Genomic DNA, 19,974 nt, shown 5'->3' with positions numbered 1-19,974 from the left:
TCACTGAAGGTGGACAGATAAAGAGGAGACAGCTTATTTGTGTAAAAAACCAAATCACTTCAGCGGGAGGGCTCCCTGAGGAGAAATGCGAGCATCCTCTGAGAGTTTTTACAACTACGTAGCGGTTCTCTTGTCTCCCTAACTGCCTTGAACAACCATTCTGTCATGCTCCAGGCCCCTTTCCTGGCTTCTTATAACTCCAGGGAGACTTACAAACTCCATAGCTTTGGCTTTGCTCCCGCTGGGGCACCTTTCTCCCCAACTCCTTCCAGGTTCCCATAAATGCCCGAGGCCCTTGGAGCAAACCCTGAGGTTGAATCCCTATGGTAAATGAAAACCTACCTGAACTCATTACTCAAACCTAGTCCTGCTCTGTAATTCCCTTCTCATTCTAATGATTCTGAGCCCCTGGTTGCTATTGTTCAACCCCTATTTCCTGTTTCCTAAGGATCACTTTTTATTCCCTTCTCCTTTAACTTTTTGTTTTCTAACTTCTGCTTTACCTAACCCTTCCTCTGTGTACTCTGGAATGCCTGCTCCATAGGTAAAATAATAATTTCATTTTAATTCTTTTCTTTTTCTGATCCTTCCATCTTGCACTTACTGGACCTGGCTTCTTCATGGTGACACACCTTCCCTGGCCATACTTTCCAGCTTTTGATGCACTTTTACTCATAACCCCAGGCTAACTGGTAGTAGTCCCGGTTTTCAAATATTCTTGGTACTCTCTGTCACTTTCAAGTTCTTTCTCCATCATTATGACTAACCTCTTTTTCTTTGAGGTTCATTCAATCCATATTTATCACCCAATCAAGATTCTGGTGGCCACTGTCTGCCAATATCTAGGACACTCTCCGTCTTTCTTCAATGACTTTATTACTTCAATGATTGTCTCATAGTCTTCTTACCCACACTAGTCTTCTTACCCTCATACTATGAGATTTTAACCCATATAATGATAGTCCCAGTTCTTAAACTTGCTCAATTTCTATGGCCTACTCCACCACTCCAACTCAGGCCCTCACATCATATTCTTATCTTGCCATCACCTAGAAACACACCACATGTTTATGAACTGAAATGTTCCCATTTGATCCCAACTTGTTGCTATTCCACCTCTCCTTCTGCCTTATATCCTCAAACCTTGGTCTTCATCCTTACTGGGACCTTCAATTTCTCCATCCTTTGGTTCTTTCCCAGACTATTCCTCTTGTGCTCTCTATACTCTCCTCCCTTACCCATCTTGACCCTTGGTAAACTAGTTCAACTTGATCCTGCCCTCTTCCCTCAAGTCTCCTTGTCCTATTGTTGATCATACTCTGCCAAATTTCAGCATAGCCTACTTATATGCAATTGAATGAAGGTGGAAACAGTCACAAAACTGTGCTGCATCTACCCCAAATTTATCTTACATAATCTCAACTAAGCCATCATGGAAGCAAAACAATGCTTTTATATCTATTTGACTCACTATCCTACTCACTACAGTATCTTTTCTAAACCTCCTAAGACTTCCCCTTCCCACATTCTCAGCTGACAACTTTGTCTCATATTTCACTGAACAAAATGAGGGTATTAATTGAGAGTCTTCTCTGCTCCTCATCCCTTATCACTCAGATGCTTTATTCCACTCCTTCACCTCTATTTCACATGAAGCTCTTCTTGCCAAGGCAAAATTCTCTACATACTCAAGTGATCCCATTCCATCTTGTCTCCTTCAACAGATCCTTCTCTGTCATCTCTAATCTCTCACTAATCTTCAATTTCTCCCTGCCTACTGACTACCTCCCTACTTTCCACAAGATTCTGATGCTTTCCCCATCCTCAAAAATTCCTCACTTGATTCATCTATCCCCACTAGCTATGATGCAGTATCTGTCCTCCTTTTTTAAATCTGTCATCCTCCTCTTCTCCAATTTTCTATAATCTTCTCTTCTCTGATCTTCTCTTCTGTTAAATGATTAAATGATACCAAAGTGCTGATCACTAATGGGCATCAATAATGGAGGAGAGATAATAACTGTAACTGGAAACTGATAGTAGATATTACACACCAGAATGGGGGCTTGAGCCAATGACACTAGAGAAAGATACTCCTTTAGTCCTTCAGAGTTGAAATCTCTCCCCAGAGGATGTGATACAGTAACTCTAATTTCTGGAGACACAACTCATTAGTGAAAGTGGGAGATTGGATAAGAATTCCCAGAGTTTGCAAAGGTAGATGCAGTAAATCACTCTAGGTGAATAAAAAAGACTGGATTTATGGCCATAATCATCATTTCCCTTTAATAATGATTAGCCAAAGGGGACAGAGCCAAAATGGCAGAGTAGAAGCAAAGACTTGCTAGAGCTTTCCAGCCAAACACCTGTAAAAAATGATTCTAAACAAATTCTGGAGCTGCAGAACCCACAGAATGACAGAATGAAATAGATCTTCAGCCCAAGACAGTCTGGAAATTCTACTGGAAGTGACTATCGTGCTGGGCTGAGAGCAGAGCACACTTAAGAGTGGGCCACACAGACAATGACAGGACCTGAGAAAGCCTTGGAAGACTGAATCTCTAGCACATGTGGTGGTTTCCAGACTTCAGAACCCCCAAATGCTGAGGACAAATTGGAAGGTCAGTGGAAAAAACCTGTTGGACTTGTGTGCAAGAGAAGAGTGGTCTGAATCCAGCCCCAGGGAGGTAGAACGGGTGGAGGAGCCCAGCAGGGGCAGAAGCAGCAGCTGTTTCTGGAGCTCTAGGGCCACAGATTGTGTGGGGATCAAGTGGGTGACAGTACACACCCCCACTCCCCACTGGAAGCAAAGAACTACCTTGACAAAGAGCTCAAAAGTTAAGTAAATGGCTGGGGAATTTCTTCTACATTGAATGTTCTCATTTGACTCTTTGTGAGGGGCTCTCAGCTGTGGCAGGAGCTCCCAATGACATCCACAAGGGATGATTGAAGTTCCAAACCGCACTGTCCTCCTGAACTTCAGTATTATAGGGACAGTGATCTGTAGCCCAAGTGTGCTCCAGGCTAGTGTTCCAATTTTTTTTTTAAATATGAAAACTAAGACCCCAAAAGGAAAAGTGACTTTTTCAATTTCCCATCTCCTTTCAGTGACAGAGCCAAGATGTACCAGTTGTCACATCTTCTAATTTAATCTAAGGTCTATTTAATGACATCAGTACATGAGAGCTTCAAAAAGGTAACATTCCAGAAAAGTATAAAGGAAGCTCCAAGGCACAATTCTTGGAAAGAATGCTGTCCCAATCAAAAGGTCAGTGTATTCAGCAGGCAGAGCAAGGTGGGGGAAAAAGCAGCGAATATGGAGCTGAGAGACCTGGCTCCTCCTCCTCGTTCTACCATTTACTGCCTGTGTGACTTTGAGTGGAGTCTTTAACATGCATTTACTTCAGTTTTTCCATCTGACATAAAAGAAAGAAATGTAATAGTCACCTTCCAGTCTCCATAGGATCCTTGGGAAGGTAACTCAATCATAGATATGCAATATATATGCATGTAATATGCCCTCTAAGCAACAGAGTAGAAAGAGCACAGAATAAAGGTTAGAGGACACTGCTACTTATGACTATGTGACCTTGGACAAGTCAGCTAATCTCTCTAGTGATCAGTTGTTCATCTGTAAGAATGAAGGGCTAAAATGGATCCTTTTTTGTTTTTTAAAATCATATTGTAAATTCTTTTTTAAAGTTAAAAACATGAAAGATTATTAGGAACAATGTAATACTTAGGTTCAGACTCTTACCTTCCTGTCTAGGATATTGGTAGGTTTAGTAACATCTGCCTCGGAATCTATAGTATTTTCTTGCTTTCCTCCATTCACATTAAATTCAGCATAGCACTGGCCACCTTCCTCCTTCATCAACAACTCAATCTGTTCAAAGAGATCTTGAACCTGAGTATCTTGTTGTTCCTCTACTGCTTTGTTGTTGAAAGCACAGTACCCACCCCCACAGTTCTGAACCAACTCCTGGAGGTACAGATTATCAGTTCTTTCAAAATATTCTGGAAGTGACTCATCTTCCAGATCTTCTTTCCTTGTGAAGAGAAGTAACATGTGCCTCCTGGCTTCATCTCCAAAGATCTCCTGAATGCCCTTCACTATCTTTTCATCTTCCACAGTGTGATTGCCAACAGGGGTCACCAAAAGAAAGATGTGGGGGCCAGGGGAACAGAGGGTGATGCAGTGCCTGATCTCTTTTTCCCTCTCTCCAGCAGAGATCCTTGGGGAGAAAAGATCAGGGGTATCAATGACCACAACCTCCCTCTTCCCCACAGTTCCACTTTCTTTCTTATAAGTTTTGGTCACTGGAAAGTCACTGAATTTGGACTCAAACCCTCGCTTTCCCAGGGTACTTCTTCCTGTTGCACTCTTCTCTGCACCATGTTTGCCCAAGAGGAGAACTCTCAGTTCTGAGGATCCAGAGTCTGTGTATCAGCTTAGGGCTTCCTGGCTCCAGGTCAAGCACTCTAGGCATTGCTAGTTGATCTAAAATTAATGTTTTGATTGTAATTCTCCAGAAATTATCTGTCTTCCTACATGGCATGCTCAGCATGGTTGTGTTTTATACATAACAGAGAGGTCTAAATCTCCTCTCCTTGCTTAGACCTTATACATTTATTGTACAAGAATGAATCTCAATTGTTCATGGGATAGGAACCCTCTTGAGGTGCTCAGATTATTTTTTGTGTTTATTTATTTTTAGTTTTCAACATTCATTTCCAAAAAATTTTGAGTTCCAAATTTTCTCCTCATCTCTCCCCTCCTCCAACCCAAAACACTGAGCATTCTGATTACCCCCTCCACCAATCTGCCCCCCCTTCAAACACCCCTCCCTTCCCTTATCCCCATCTTCTCTCTTGTCTTGTAGGGCAAAATAAATTTCTATACCCCATTACCTGTATTTCTTATTTACCAGTTGTATGCAAAAACAATTCTCAACATTTATTTCTAAAACATTGAGTTCCAACTTCTCTTCCTCCCTCCCCACCCATTCCCACTGAGAAGGCAAGCAATTCAACATAGGCTGTATATGTGTAGTATTGCAAATGACTTCCATACTAGTCATGTTGTATAAGACTAACTATATATCTGTCCCTCCTATCCTGCCACCATTTCTTCTATTCTCTCTTTTGACCTTGTCCCTTCTCAAGAGTATTTACTTCTAATTGCTCCCTCCACCCATTTGCCCTCCCTTCCATCATCCCCCACCCTGCTTATCCCCTTTTCCTCTACTTTCCTGTAGTGTAAGATAGATTTCCATATCAAATTGCATATGCATGTTATTCCTTCCCTGAGCCAAATGTGATGAGAGTAAGCTTCACTTTTTCCCTTTCACCTCTCCGCTTTTCCCCTCCATTGAAAAGACTTTTTCTTGCCTCTTTTATGAGAGATAGTTTGCTCCATTCCATTTCTCCCTTTCTCCTCCCAATATATTCCTCTCTCATCCCTTAATTTTATTTTTTTAGATATGATCCCTTCCTCTTCAACTCACCCTGTGCTCTCTCTCTCTCTCTCTCTCTCTCTCTCTCTCTCTCTCTCTCTCTGTGTGTGTGTGTGTGTGTGTGTGTGTGTGAGTGTGTATAATCCCTCCAACTACCCAAATACTGAGAAAAGTTTCAAGAGTTACAAATATTATCTTTCCATGTAGGAATGTAAACAGTTCAACTTTAGTAAGTCCTTTATGATTTCTCTTTACTGTTTACCTTTTCATGCTTCTCTTGATTCTTGTGTTTGAAAGTCAAATTTTCTTTTCATCTCTGGTCTTTTCATCAAGAATGCTTGAAAGTCCTCTATTTTATTGAAAGACTATTTTTTCCCCTGAAGTATTATACTCAGTTTTGCTGGGTAGGTGATTCTTGGTTTTAATCCTAGTTTCTTTGACTTCTGGAATATCATATTCCATGCCCTTTGATCCCTTAATGTAGAAACTGCTAGATCTTGCAGTATCCTGATTGTATTTCCACAATACTTGAATTGCTTCTTTCTAGCTGCTTGCAATATTTTCTTCTTGACCTGGGAGCTCTGGCATTTGACCACAATATTCCTAGGAGTTTCTCTTTTTTGGATCTCTTTCAGGATATGATCTGTGGATTCTTTCAATATTTATTTTGCCCTCTGGTTCTAAAATATCAGGGCAGCTTTCCTTGTTAATTTCATGGAAGATGATGTGTAGGCTCTTTTTTTGATTATGGCTTTCAAGTAGTCCCGTAATTTTTAAATTATCTCTGCTGGATCTATTTTCCAGGTCAGTTGTTTTTCCAATGAGATTTTTCACATTATCTTCCATTTTTACATTCTTTTGGTTTTGTTTTGTAATTTCTTGTTTTCTCATAAACTCATTAGCTTCTATCTGCTCCATTCTAATTTTTAAAGAATTATTTTCTTCAGTGAGCTTTTGAACCTCCTTTCCCATTTTGCTAATGCTGCTTTGTAAATCATTCTTCTCCTCATTGGCTTTTTGGACCTCTTCTGTCAATTGAGTTAGCCTATTTTTAAAGGTATTATTTTCTTCAGCATTTTTCAGCTCTCCTTTAGCAAGCTGTTGACTTGATTTTCAAGCTGTTCCATGGCCTGCATATTTATTTTGGAGGTACTGGGTGCAGAAGCCTTGACTTCCTCCGACAGTATGCATTGTTCTTCCTCATCTGAAAGGATGGAAGAAAATACTTGTTCATCAAGAAAGTAACCTCCTATAGTCTTATTTTTTTCCCTTTTTTGGTTATTTTCCCAGCCACCTATTTGACTTTTGAGTCCTTTGTCAAGAGGAAAGTATACTCTGGGGACCTGTAAGTTCTCAGTTCCTCCAAGGTGACACAATCAAGGGAGAGGAGTTTACTCCTTTCGTGGCCTGAGCACTGGTCTGGAAGCAACAAAAAACATTTCTGCCCAGAATTTGAGAGTAGTAGAATTCCCTGTCCACAACCTCCTCCAGCTCTGCAACACCAGAGCTCCTCCTCACTCCCTGGCCAGGCTAGTGGCTGAGATTTAGATCAGCTGCTCAGTTCCTTCAGGGGCTTTTGGGGAAGGACAGGTCTGCCACTTAGGGCTGAGACCCAGATAAGCTGCTTGATTCTCCTAGGGGCTTTAGGCAGAGGGCTTCACAAGTGGATGCTGCTGCCTGGGACAGGAGCTAGGGGCAGACCCTGCTCTCTTGCCACTGAGGTGAAAAAGCTTTCTCATTGATCTTTGAAGCTGCCTTTGTCATTTGTGGATCAAGGGATCTGAGGACTACCACTGTTGGGGATTCTGCCCATGAGGCCTATTCCAGTCCTGTTCCTCCTGGTGCTGCATGGCCAAGGCTGGACTACACTCCACTCCATGCCCTGTGTGATAGACCTTTCCTGTTGGCCTTCCAGGCTACCTTGGACTGGAAATCTCTTTCATTCTGTCGTTCTGTGACTTCTGCTGCTCTAGAATTTGTTTAGAGTCTTTTTTTTTTTTTTACAGGTATTTTATGGGCTGTAGGGGAAGAGCTGGAGTATGTGTATTTTTCTACTCTGCCATCTTGGCTGTACCCTTTGAGGTGTTCAGATTGGTTGAGGGACTTGGTGATGCTTTCTGGGCCCTGTATAAGACCATCAAGCTACTTGAAATCACTGAGAGGAAAGGAAATTGTCCCTGAGAAGTAATTATTTGTGGGAGAGGAGAGTGGTCAGCCTAGATTTCCTTCTCTTTTTGGCTGAAAGACCTTGTAAGTTTTGAAGGGTTAGGAGTATTAGGACTTCAATCTTCCCTTCAGTGCAATTGTTATAGATCAGTCATTTTAAATCAAGTCTAATTCTTCATCACCCCATTTGATATTTTCTTGGCAAAGATACTGGAGCGGTTTGTCATTTTTTCCCCTCCAGCTTATTTTTCAGATGAGGAAACTGAAGCAAAGAGGGTTAAGTGAGTTGCCCAGGGTCACACAGGTGGTAAGTATCTGAAGCCAGATTTGAACCCTGGTCCTCCTGACTCCAGGGCAGGTGCTCTATTCATGGCATCACCTAGATGTCCCAGTATCACTGATTTTTGAAAGTGTGACAAGGAGTCCCTCAGGTGCACCCAGGGAGATATTTGGAGCCAGGATCCTGTCTCACACAATTCTTGTCTCCTCTAGGAAAGAAGACTTAGGGAAGAAAACCATGAACAAAAGCTTCTCCTTGCTGTGTGTGGTGTGTGAAGGACTGCACTGTGGTTTTAACAACAAAATTGAAGGGAAGGACAGGAGGCCCAATTACAGAAACTGATGGAGATGATAAAGGTTTCTCTGGGAAAATGACACAAGCTGCTACTCAAATAAAGTGTATGACTACATATAGCAAAATATTCAGCAGTTAAAAGAGCAGCTGGGAGAAGAATCAATAGGCTAGGGATTTGGTTCTAAGGAAGCTTTCCATAAGGAGAATATGGCATCACAGGAATCTGAACAGATCTTCTCTGCCCTAGAAGAACCTAGACGACCATTCAGAGGAAACATGAGTAGCATCAAGAATTAGTGGTGAAAAAGGAGTCACCAATCCCTTGGTTGGATGTCAACTCATATTGCTTCTCTTCCTAGGAAAATTTCCCTGTCATGTTTCCCAGTAGTCTTTTCTCCTCTTTTTTACCACTCATGGATGAAGCTTCCCCAGTTGGTTTCACCCAGGCCCTGTGATAGAGAGGAAAGAACCCAGAGCTGGGAATCAGAGTAGAAGGAAGCGCAAGGAGCTGTCGCAAGCCAAAGTCTCATTGATGGCAAGTAAATTAGAATAAACAACCCCATTCCAAGACATATGTCCAGCTGTTATCCTTTTCAATGAACTTTTCCACCCATCATATTATCTGATTTTTCCCATAAACCTATTGGTGAGGCAGGATCAAAGGATTCACAGGTAGAAAGGGATGTTAGACATCATTTAATCCAGTCCCTTCTTTTTTCAGAGTAGAAACTGAAAGATCCAACTGCCAATCCTACTCTGCCACGTGCCTAGTTCTAAGACTTGAACAAGTCACTTCATCTGATCCATGTTATAGTTGAGGAAACTGAGGAAGGTAGAGGTTAAGTGATTTACCACATATTGACTTAGAAAACCACAAATCAACATTAATGAGGTTGTAGTGTATTTTTATGTATTTTACTAAATATTTTCCAATACATTTTAATCTGGTTCAACCATTCTTGGGAGTGTTTGACACCTCTTTTTTCCAGTGTTACTGAGAATCAAGACACCCAGCACTAAAGGGTCTGAAGAAAGTTAACCAAAGTATCTTTAAAAAAAGTTGGAATGAAAAATTCAAAAGTAGACACTAGACCTAAAGAGTCTGAGAATAATTGTGTGACAAAGGTGTGGATATACAGTTTGTTAAACAATGAAATCAGTAAGAAGACAAAATGTAATTATTTACAAAATTGCCATGTGAATGATTCCAAAGTTCCATGACTTTTACTTACTCTGTTCAGTGGATAAAAGTAGAAGCAAAGGTGACAGACAGTATTTGTGGGAGTAATCTAGAGTTGGGTTATGCCAAGTGGGAGCAAAGGACTTAACAGATAAAAGAGTGTCTGGAGTTAACAAAAGGGTCACAGTTGGGAATGGAGAAGATAACAGCCAAAGCAGTGGCAATGGATTAGGGAAGTCCAGCCTCCTAATTTTATAGTCAAGGAAACTGAGGCCCTGAGAAATTAAATGATTATTCAGGTGGTCACTCAGTTAACAGAACTTATATTCAAACTTAGGTCCCATGACTTTAAATTTAGCAGTCTTTTCCACTGGACTGTAGTGTCACATTTATTTATTGTCACCTGTCAGCAGTTTACTTGAAGTTCAGGAATAGTCACTAAAAGGGCCAATTTTCCCCCAAAAGTACAGATATCAAAAGAACACTATTACAGAGATAGTTTGTGATGTGGCTGAAAAGAATCCTTCCTCACTAATCCTTTCGGTATCAAGTTGTTGGTCTTGGAGTCTTTCTGGATGATTCATGTCTGTAGGTTGTTGAAATATCTGGGGAAAATTTAGGGTTTTGAAAATTTCTTCATACTATTCTATGAAGAAATAGAAGTGACAAAGCAATTAACATACTTTTCTTTTATTTAAAGACTCCTTTTCCCAGGACTCTTATCCCCTAAATGTAAAACTTTTAGTCACTATGGAATGTTTTGTCATATTTTAATATTAAAGATTGAACATGTTTATAATTCAGTGGGAATTGATTGATAATTTCTAATACCTATGCAGGCATATTCAAAATATGCTTTAATGTTTCATTGACTATTTGCAACCATTTAAGGATATTGGGGTAAGCCTGAGAATGTCCAGAGGAGGTGAAGGGCTTGAATACATTAAGTTGAAGGAAATAGGGATGTTTAATCTAGACAAGTGAAGGCTCAAGAGAAATTTGTAGAAACATATTTTTTTTTAAAAAACCCTTTTTCATTGTTCTAGAAATATTAAGAGATAATATTCCATATTTCAAGGGAAAACCCACTGGGAAGTGGATTGTTGGGTAGAGGATAAGAAAGAATTTCTTAAGAAAATGAATTGAGACTTATAACTTAACTCTTAACTCTTTTCAAGTCAACAAGCATTTGTTAAGGACCTATGATATATGAGTCCTTGTACAAAGGTCTCAAGGTACAAACAAGTCAAAAAATAAAAGCAATATTCTCTACTGTCAAGAACTGGAGGATTATGCAGATAACAATGTACAAACAAAATATATATAATGATTAACTGGATATATTCATAGAGGGAAGGCACTACAATTATAGAAGACTGGGAAAAGTTTCTTATAGAAGGTGGGATTTTAGCTTAGGTTCAAGGAAAGTCAATGAAGCCAGGAGGCTGAGATGAGGAGAAAGATGTTTTCAGGCATGTTGGACAGCCTGTGAAAATATTTAGTAAGAAAGTAGAGTGTTATGTTATAGGTACAGCAAGATCAGTGCCAATGGATTACAAATGATATGGAAGGGAATAAAGTATAAGAAGTCTGAAAAGGTAGCAAAGTGTCAAGTTATGTAAAGTTTTGAATACCAAGTGGTAGATTTTATATTTGTTCCTGGAGATAAGAGGGAGCCTCTGGAGTTTATTGAATAGGGAGACAACATGGTCAGATCTGGGCTTTAGAATGATCAGTTTTACAGCTATGTGTAGGATGAACTGGAGTAAGGGAGAGATTTGAGGCCAATAAGAAGGTTATTACAATAGCCCAAGTTTGAGATGATAAGGGCCTGAACCAGGATGGTAGCAGTGTCGAAGGTGAGACAGGAAAATATGAGAAATATTTGAAGATGAATTGACAGGACTTGGCAACAAATTATATATGGAGAATGAGAAAGAATGAAGAGTCAAAGATCATATGAAGGTTGTAAGACTGGGAAACTGGGAGGATATCCTTGACGTAAACAAGGAAATTAGGAAAAAAGGAAGGTCTAGAAGGAAAGATGGTTCTGTTTTCACTATGTTGAACTGAAAATGTCAATGGGACATCCAGTTCAAGATATCTAATAAGCAGCTGGAGATATGAGACTGAAGGTCAGAAGTTAGGGAAAGACAAATGGATCTGAGACTCAATGACAGAGGATGTCTCTTTGTTTTAGCTCTTGGAGTATAGGGAGTAGTCCAAGAAGGAATAGGATGGCAATTTAGTTACTCAGCAATACTGGGGTATTAAACCAGACTATTATTAGATGTCTTTTCCTTGTTCAAGATTTCTATAAATGTTACCTAAAATTATCTTTAGGCAGAGAATCACGTTAAATGGCATGGAGGACTTTCTCTCTCTCTCTCTCTCTCTCTCTCTCTCTCTCTCTCTCTCTCTCTCTCTCTCTCTGTCTCTCTCTCTCTCTGTCTCTCTCTCTGTCTCTCTCTCTGTCTCTCTCTCTGTTAACTTGGATATAATTTAATGATAGATAGAATAAAATGGTTTCTTTCATACTTGACCTAAAATTTCAGAATCCTCTATTAGTATTAACATTTTTCTTCAACAGATATCATAGCTATAGTCAAGTATTTCAAGGCTGCTATAAGAGAGATGTGTTTGGCTCTGTTTGGCCTCAGAGTGAAGATCTAAAAGCAGTTGCAAAGAGGCAAACTGAGGCTTGATGTCAGTAAAAATTCCTAACACTGGGAGCTCTCCTAGAGTGGACAACACTCCCTCAAGAGATGGGGGCTTCCTCTCCCTGGAAAACTTCCAGCAGATGAAGGAGGATCACTTGTCAATCTATGCCAGAATGAGGATTCCCTTTAGGCATCAGAACTCCATGTCCCCAGAGGTCCTTAGCAACTCTCAAATTCTGTGTTTCTGACTCTGTGATATTGTCTGACAAATGACAGAATACTATATATTACCAAGAGTTCATAAGGAAAGAGCAAAAACATCTCAGAATGGTTCAAAAATGAAAGAAATTTATGAAATAAGAAAGAAGACATAAATTTAGGTTAAACTAGAGCACTCAATGCAGAACTTAAAATTTTCCATGTCCATTTTAAAAACAAAATTAGCATAATAGGTAAAATGGAATAGCCAGTAGAGAATTTCTCCAAAGGAGTAGAATAGATCCACTCTTCTGTAACATAAATAAAATGTGTGACTCATAACTACCCAACTTCAAAAGAGAATGCCCTGTTGTTTTCTTTTTCTCATAGATATAAATATTCAAGTTACCCTAACCAGCAAGGAGATCTTCATGTTTTTGTTTTATTGTTATCCAAGGTTGGGTAAGGGTTCCTATCTGAAATTTTTATATAGATGCTTCAGGACTCAAAACTTAACTTCATTCCAGTAGGGTAGCATGTTTCTTTTGGGTGTATTTAAATCCTCCTGAAATAACATCCAGATTATTAGGATCACAAACTTTACAGATGAAAGGGATCTTTGAGATCTTCTTGTCCAATCCTGTCAGTACACTAAGAAGCAGCTTGAGCCCCTTCACTGATGTGAAATGATTATCCCAAGGTCATACAGTTAATCGTATTAAGATGGAGAGGGAAACACACAAAAGAAGCAAGCATTTAACTGAGAAAGAAGACTGTGTTAGGGACAACTTTTCAGTGTGGGAATACCCCCATAGAGGATATGCTCCTCTTTTCATATCAGCATGTTTACAGATGGAGGTAAATATAGCAAGGATTATGGGAAAGAGCTTTTAAAGGCAGACTGTGCAGATGCATAAGCCACCAGTAATCTCCTTGGAGTTTGTAGTCGCTTGGGTTACTTTTGCTCCCTCCAATCCTCTCCTCTCCCTTAACCAAGAAAAGTTCAAATATTCGCTGTTATCCAAGGACCCTGGGGAAAGTGCCCTATTTCTGTCTGGAGAGGTCCCAGAGTCAGTACATGATGGCCAAGAAATGGGTGGGCTAGACAACTTCTCTACTTTATTTCCTTTCTAGTGAAAGTAACTATGATTTTTTTCCTTTTCATATTGAAAAGTGATCTACAAATAAATAACTTGGAGAGTTTTAGACGGGATCTTGGCAGAAGTAGGAAGAGAAATTACAATGTATTCCCGGGGAAAACAATTTTTAAATTTTGCCTGCTACTTTTCTTCAAATGTTGCAATTCCCTATTACTCTGTCTTTTTGGCCTTAAGGCCTTTAACTGTCCAATAAATCCTACTGCCTCTTTAGGGTGTGCTGTACAGTGTCCCATGGGATTCAAACAAGAAAGAAAAGGCCCTCTCCCTATTCTTACTCCTCCTGCCCAACTTGAGCAGGCTTCCAGGCTGATCCAGTGCTGGAAGTTATCACCAGTCAATGCTTAGCCTTAGAGTTATATACTGAGCCCAGGATAGAACTTATTTATTGAAAGAATCAAGTCTTCAGCTCTTGGTCACAAGTGATCTGGTGAGCTGGTCAGAATGGTGGCCAAAGAAGACACCAGGTGGAGGGCTTTCTCAGTTAACCTTTAGAATCCTCCCTACGTACCATACCCCAACAACCCCATAATTTCCAGAAAGTACTGTAAAAAACTCAAAGCAGTTTGCATTAAATACTTCCAGCTTATGAGGTGTACACACACACACATACACATACACACACACACACACACACACACACACACACACACACACACACACACACACCGTCCTTTCAAAACTAAATGCTTAACCTTTAGCCCTCCACAGAATAAGAAACTGCTCTCAAGGAGGTCTCACATAGTCCTTGACAATTCAGTTTAAACTAAGACTCCAGGTTCTAGCTTTCTCTTTAGAATGAAGGGCTCTGACCCATTTGAGGAATTCTAGGTATCCTATGCAAGGCTTCTCAAAGTCCTTCACAAGACGGGCAGCCATATTCCCAGTCTACTTATGAGTGTCCTGATCTGGAGTTATTGCAGAAAGAATTGTCGCTTTCAAATACACTGATGTTTCAAACATGCATGTGCACATGTACATACTGACAGACAATAACTTAGTGAAATCCATTTGACTCTTGACACCCCCAAGTTCTCAAATCCCAGCCTGCTTCTCCTTACTCTCCTGGGAAGGCTGGATGACTTCCACTTACTGCCAGGTACTCATTTTCCTCCCAATGAACTTTCTGTATACTCTGCAAAAAGGAAAAGCCTCTTGCTGGAGATAGGACTAGAAGAAAGGCCAGCTGTTCTCTGCCTGTCTTTCTTGGATCAGCAACTTTCTTTTTCCTGTCTCAGAGACTGCTGCTCAATACTCTGTAATAAAAAAGAAATCTTGTGACTGAGGAGAAAATGAAAGCAACTTTGTGCCAAGAGTGATCCAGGCTCAGGGAGGAGCCAGGACAGGGAACACAGACCCATACTCCCCTCTAGCTGTTACTCCTCTGTTGCCTGGTGAGCTAGGCAGTGGGGGAATGAGTGGGGGAAGAATTCTCATTCTAGGTGCAGGGAAGAAAAACTAAGGAGAGATAGGTGGCTGGGGATGGCGTAAAAGGGAACAGGAATAGTCCTTAGACTCTAAAGGTAAGAGATTGGTCTAGTAGAACATGAGAGAATGGGGGAAGGAGGGAGAAAAGGGAAAAGGAAGGGACAACATCCCCCACCATGAGATTCTGAACTGTCTCAAGTAAATATGAGTAGAAGAATACCTGACTTTGGACTACCAACACTCAGACCCCTCTCCCCAAGTTTTGGAGAACATGTCATACCGCAAAAAATAAGCAAATAAATAACAAGTCTGTGAAGGAGCCTTGAATTCTAATCCTGGCTTAGTCATTGACTTTTGGTTAGTCATTTAACCTCATTGGATCTTTTTCTTGATGTGTAAAAGACAGGCACAATTAGAGATAATTCTAGTAATTTTGACATACAGAGCAAACGATATTAGTGGGACCAAGATAATCAGCAAGAATGGCACTTTATCAAATTAACTTTGTAAGTCATGGAATATTAATAATATTAGTAACAAAGATAAACTGTTGAACAGGAAGGATATTGGTTGCTACGATGACTCATGCTATGTCTTGCTGATCTGAGGATAAGGGAGGAGTATCTATTTGTGAAACAAGGTAGGGAAATGCAAAAGGGATACCTTTGGCTTCACTCCACCATATCCACTTACTTATTTGGCAAGGTATTTGGATTATTCTGATATGAGAGAGTAGAGTACTTGGGATATGGGATGATCAGTTGAGAATGGGTCCAAAGAAGATCTGGGACAAATTGTGAAGAACATCATAGAACAGATCCTTATAATGGGGTAGAAACGAATTCACACACACACACACACACACACACACACACACACACACTCTCTAAAGTTTTGTTTTTTTTTTTTTTACAAAAAAAAAGAACTCTTTCTTCATTTGCCCAGGGATTATGATGCTATTGCTTCCCTCTCCTTTCCCCATGTCACTACAAAATAGAAATAATGAAATTATGCCTGGAAAAAAACAGAAATATGAAAATTTTATTAAGATCACACAGTTCATCTTGCAGAATGAAATGAACACATTAAATTACATTGTCTCTTCTGTTGAGTCAGAGACTTTCACTGTCTATGAATTCATAAGGATTTGATGTTCCACTTGCCCCATCATTATACTCTGAATACTATTGGCATAGGGAAGATTTAATTTGGAGACATTCGAGAAACAGTTATTTAATGAAAGAGGTGATGTGGTAAAGTAAAAATAGTGCTGGATTTGAAATCAGAGGAAACACAGGCTTGTATTCTAACCCTGATACTAACAACTTTTATGACAATGGGAAAACCCAGTTCTTTCTGAGTTACACTTCTCTTACCAGTGGGCAGCTAGGTGGTACAGTGGATAGAGCACCAGTGCAGGAGTCAGGAGGACCTGAGTTCAAATCTCACCTCAGACACTTGACACTCACTAGCTGTGTGACCTTGGGCAAGTCACTTACCCCAATTGCCTCATCTTGGGTCATCTCCAGTCATTCTGATGAATATCTGGTCACTGGATTCAGATGGCTCTGGAGAAGAAGTGAGGCTGGTAACCTGCACAGCCCTCCCTCACTCAAAACAAAGTCATGTACAAGTCATATCATTATTTCTTTGGTGGCACGGTCTTCTTTGGCAACGAAGGACAAATACATTTTTTACCAGTAAGTAAAATAGGAGTAATATCTGCAATATTATTTCAGAGGTCTGCTATGAGGAAAGGCTTTGTAAATCTCAAAAAACTGCATAAATTGTCATCATAATGACTAGTAACATGACAGTCAATGATATAGAAAAATGGACATGTAATGAGAGAGAATGGAGCACTATGAAGCAGAACACCTATGGGCAATTCCAGTTTAGCACTAAGAAACATGAGTATAACAGGATATCATCTCCTCCCTGCACAAATACTATTTGGTTAAGATGAATAGCAAGGACATAATGGCTTATGCGAAATTGGCAAGTAGGTGGTATAGTGGGTAGAGTGTCAGATTTAGAGAAAGGAAGTCTTGAATTCAAATCTTGCCTCAGACACATAGTAACCCTGTCACCATGACCATATCACTTGGATTCTGAGTCAGAAACCCTCTGCTGACCACTAAGGGAGTCAGAGTCCCAGAAAAGTGAATTGACTTTCTGTCCTATAAATTCTATGGATTTTTAAATGACTTCTGGGTCATCAGCCATTTGGTAGCAAAGCAAAATAATGTAGGGAAGACAGTATCACAACTTTCTGGCCTAAGTTATACCTTTAGCTTGAATTATTTGTGGAGTACGGTATTGCATTTTCTCATTGATTATCAAACAGCTGGACCTTTCTTCAAACACAGCAGTCAAGTGAATTGTCAATAATTGATCTCTTCCTCTCACAGAGCACTTTTGGGAGCCCTACAACATCTCTGATCTTGTTTGATCTGCCACAACAATCCTGTGAGGAAGCCACTTGGCTTTCCAGGTTGAAGATCAAAATTCAGAACTTGTGACCCAGACCAGATTTAAGTGAGGAACACAGTGGCATGGTCAGCCATTTGATCGAACTCTCCTTCCCAAATTCTGTGTTTTTTCTATTTTTGCCACAAGCACACAGTGAGCACACACACACACACACACACACACACGAGCACACACAGAGCACACATGAGTTGCATGCATGGACTCCCAAAATTGAGCACATACAAGCACACACACAAATGCCAGAGGTATCCATGAGCACATACAGGGGCCCACAGGGGTACATACATGAAGTATGTATGTACATGCAAACACACAAAAATACACATAGGGTCACACACGAGAACACCCACAAATACTAGCAGCACCCATGTGCACACACAGGAGCACACATGGAGCACATACATGAACACACAAACATGAAGACATGTGAGCAAATACACAGATACCAGAGGCACCCATGAGTACACACAGTATCACATACATGAACACAAGGACCCCAAACACGAGCACACTAAGACACACTAAGACATACAAGCACACACACATCTGAACACACAGACTCACCACGGTGCTGCTGAACAATGTGAACCCTGGCCTTGCTTTCTGTCACTGACATCTGGGAGCTGATAGAGATCTCCCAGTAGTGTGGACGTGGTTCCACTGAAGACCAGGCCCCTATATGTCGTCGGCATAATCTTTGCTCTCTTCTATAAACTTTAAAACAGAAAATGGTCTGCAAACATGGTTTGTTCTATGAAAGCTGCCCTGACACAGTATAATGGCTGCTATTGGCTCTGAGACAGTCAGCTATAGAAACAGGAAGTCTGCAATTCTCTGTTTACATCTCCAGCCAAGGCAGCTGTAAAAGCGACAGCTCACCTTACCTTAAACATAGACTCTCCATGACTTTGACATATTTAACACAGGTGAAAAGATCTCTCAACTTGGGTTCAGGCCTGGAAGTTAATAGATACACAACTTTGGTCAATTTGCTCTATAGCTCCAAGACTCAGTTTGATCATATGTAAAATGAGGACAATAATTGTCCTGTTTATCCAACAGAGAAGTTGTAAAGATGAAATTAGCTCATGTCTGTGAAAATACTTCCAAAAATTTGTGTTAAATAGTGATTGACCATTGCATTGAATAGAGCTCTTGAGTGAAGAGGGAAGAAAGGAGGGGGCATTTATTAAGCACCTCTTATGTTCCAGGCCCTGTGATAAACTCTTTATAAACAGTATTTCATTTGATCCTCACAACCCTGTGAGGTTCATAGGTGCTATTATTATCATCCTCATTTTACAATTGACTCAATTGACTTGCCCAGGGTCATACAGCTAGTAAGCACTGGAGGGTATATTTGAATTCAAGTTCTTCCTGGGCTGCCTCAAGCAGCCTCTAGCTCTAGGTTTCCAAACACTGTCCCAAGAACACAGAACCTTGAGCAGATTCAAAATCAACAACCCCAAACAAAGGAACCCTTCCCTACCACCTGGAGTTTCAATACTGCATGAAAAAATAACCAGCCCCCCCAAAAAAACTAGAAAAGGATCTGAAAGGGGCACAGATAGGGGAGTTTTCTAATTCCTTTATAAAATTTAACAAATTTATCAAACTGTATGTAACCAAGCTTCACAGTTTTATATCAATCCTCCTTTTGTCTTTTTATCAATTTTCTTTCCAAACTGAAATGATACCCTGTTAATGATTTTTAAATTCATGATGAAAAACACAATTGCAAAATATAAAAGAGCAAAGTCTGGAAGTTTCAAGGAAGCTGTAAAGACCCCAAGTGTGATCCTGGTTAAAATGTGAATATCTTGTCTGAGAGCAACCTACCTAACTAGAGACATTCACTAATAGTAGGTTGGGATGTCAATAATGAAGCATTCTTCAGTTGTGGCAAACCATGGACCAAAGCAAAACCTTAAAAGGCCCTCAGTCCTTCAAGAGTCCACTCAAGGGTCACCTCCTAGGCAGAGACAGTCTTTCCTGATTCCCTCAGTTCTTAGCACTAGCTCTGTCAATCGTTTCAGTCGAGTCGGACTCTGTGACATTATTTTTGGGGTTTTCTTGGCACAGATGCTGAAGTAGTTGGCCATTTCCTCCTCCAGCTCATTTTACAGATGAGAAAACAGAAACAAATTGAGTGAAATGACCTGTCCAGGGTCATGTAGCCAGTAAGTGTCTTAGGGCACATTTAAACTTAGAAAGACAAGTGACTCCAGGACCTACACTCTATCCACTGTGCCGCCTAGCTGCCAAGTTCCCTCCTCTAATTACCATGTAACAGAGGATGTGCTTTCAGCACTTATTAGGCTTCTGGGCTTAACATTAGACTTCAATTCCAGGAACACTGCTGAGTATTGGGGATACAAAGAAAGACAAAAAACAGTCTTTGCTTTTAAGGATCTTACAGTCAAATGAGGGAGAAAACATGTAAACAAATATGTACAAATAAAATACCTGCAAGATAAATAAGAGCTAAGTTCAGAGGGAAGGCACTAACATGAAGAAGGATCAGGAAAGGCTTTTTGCAAAGGGCAGATTTTAGCAGAGATTTGAAGGAAGCCAAGGCAGCTGTGAGGTGGAGATGAAATCTTCTCATGTTACTCAGGGCTACTTATTTTCAGTTTTTTTTATAGCATAATAGCTTTTCATT

General features: G+C 40.3%; 1 long non-coding RNA gene across 1 annotated transcript; it reads right to left on the bottom strand.

Annotated features, from left to right (window-relative positions):
* Window positions 1-4,942: 4,942 nt before the first annotated feature.
* Window positions 4,943-18,107, bottom strand: LOC140533043 (uncharacterized). The gene is made up of 2 exons (XR_011976771.1): window positions 17,877-18,107; window positions 4,943-6,660 (listed from the first exon to the last, which is right to left on the bottom strand). It is a non-coding gene; the product is annotated as an uncharacterized lncRNA (long non-coding RNA).
* Between the last annotated feature and the right edge of the window lie 1,867 nt (window positions 18,108-19,974).

The sequence above is a fragment of the Notamacropus eugenii genome, chromosome 3 (assembly GCF_028372415.1).
Source record: "Notamacropus eugenii isolate mMacEug1 chromosome 3, mMacEug1.pri_v2, whole genome shotgun sequence".
NCBI classification, from domain to species: domain Eukaryota; kingdom Metazoa; phylum Chordata; class Mammalia; order Diprotodontia; family Macropodidae; genus Notamacropus; species Notamacropus eugenii.
This window is presented reverse-complemented; position numbering and strand designations above follow the sequence as displayed.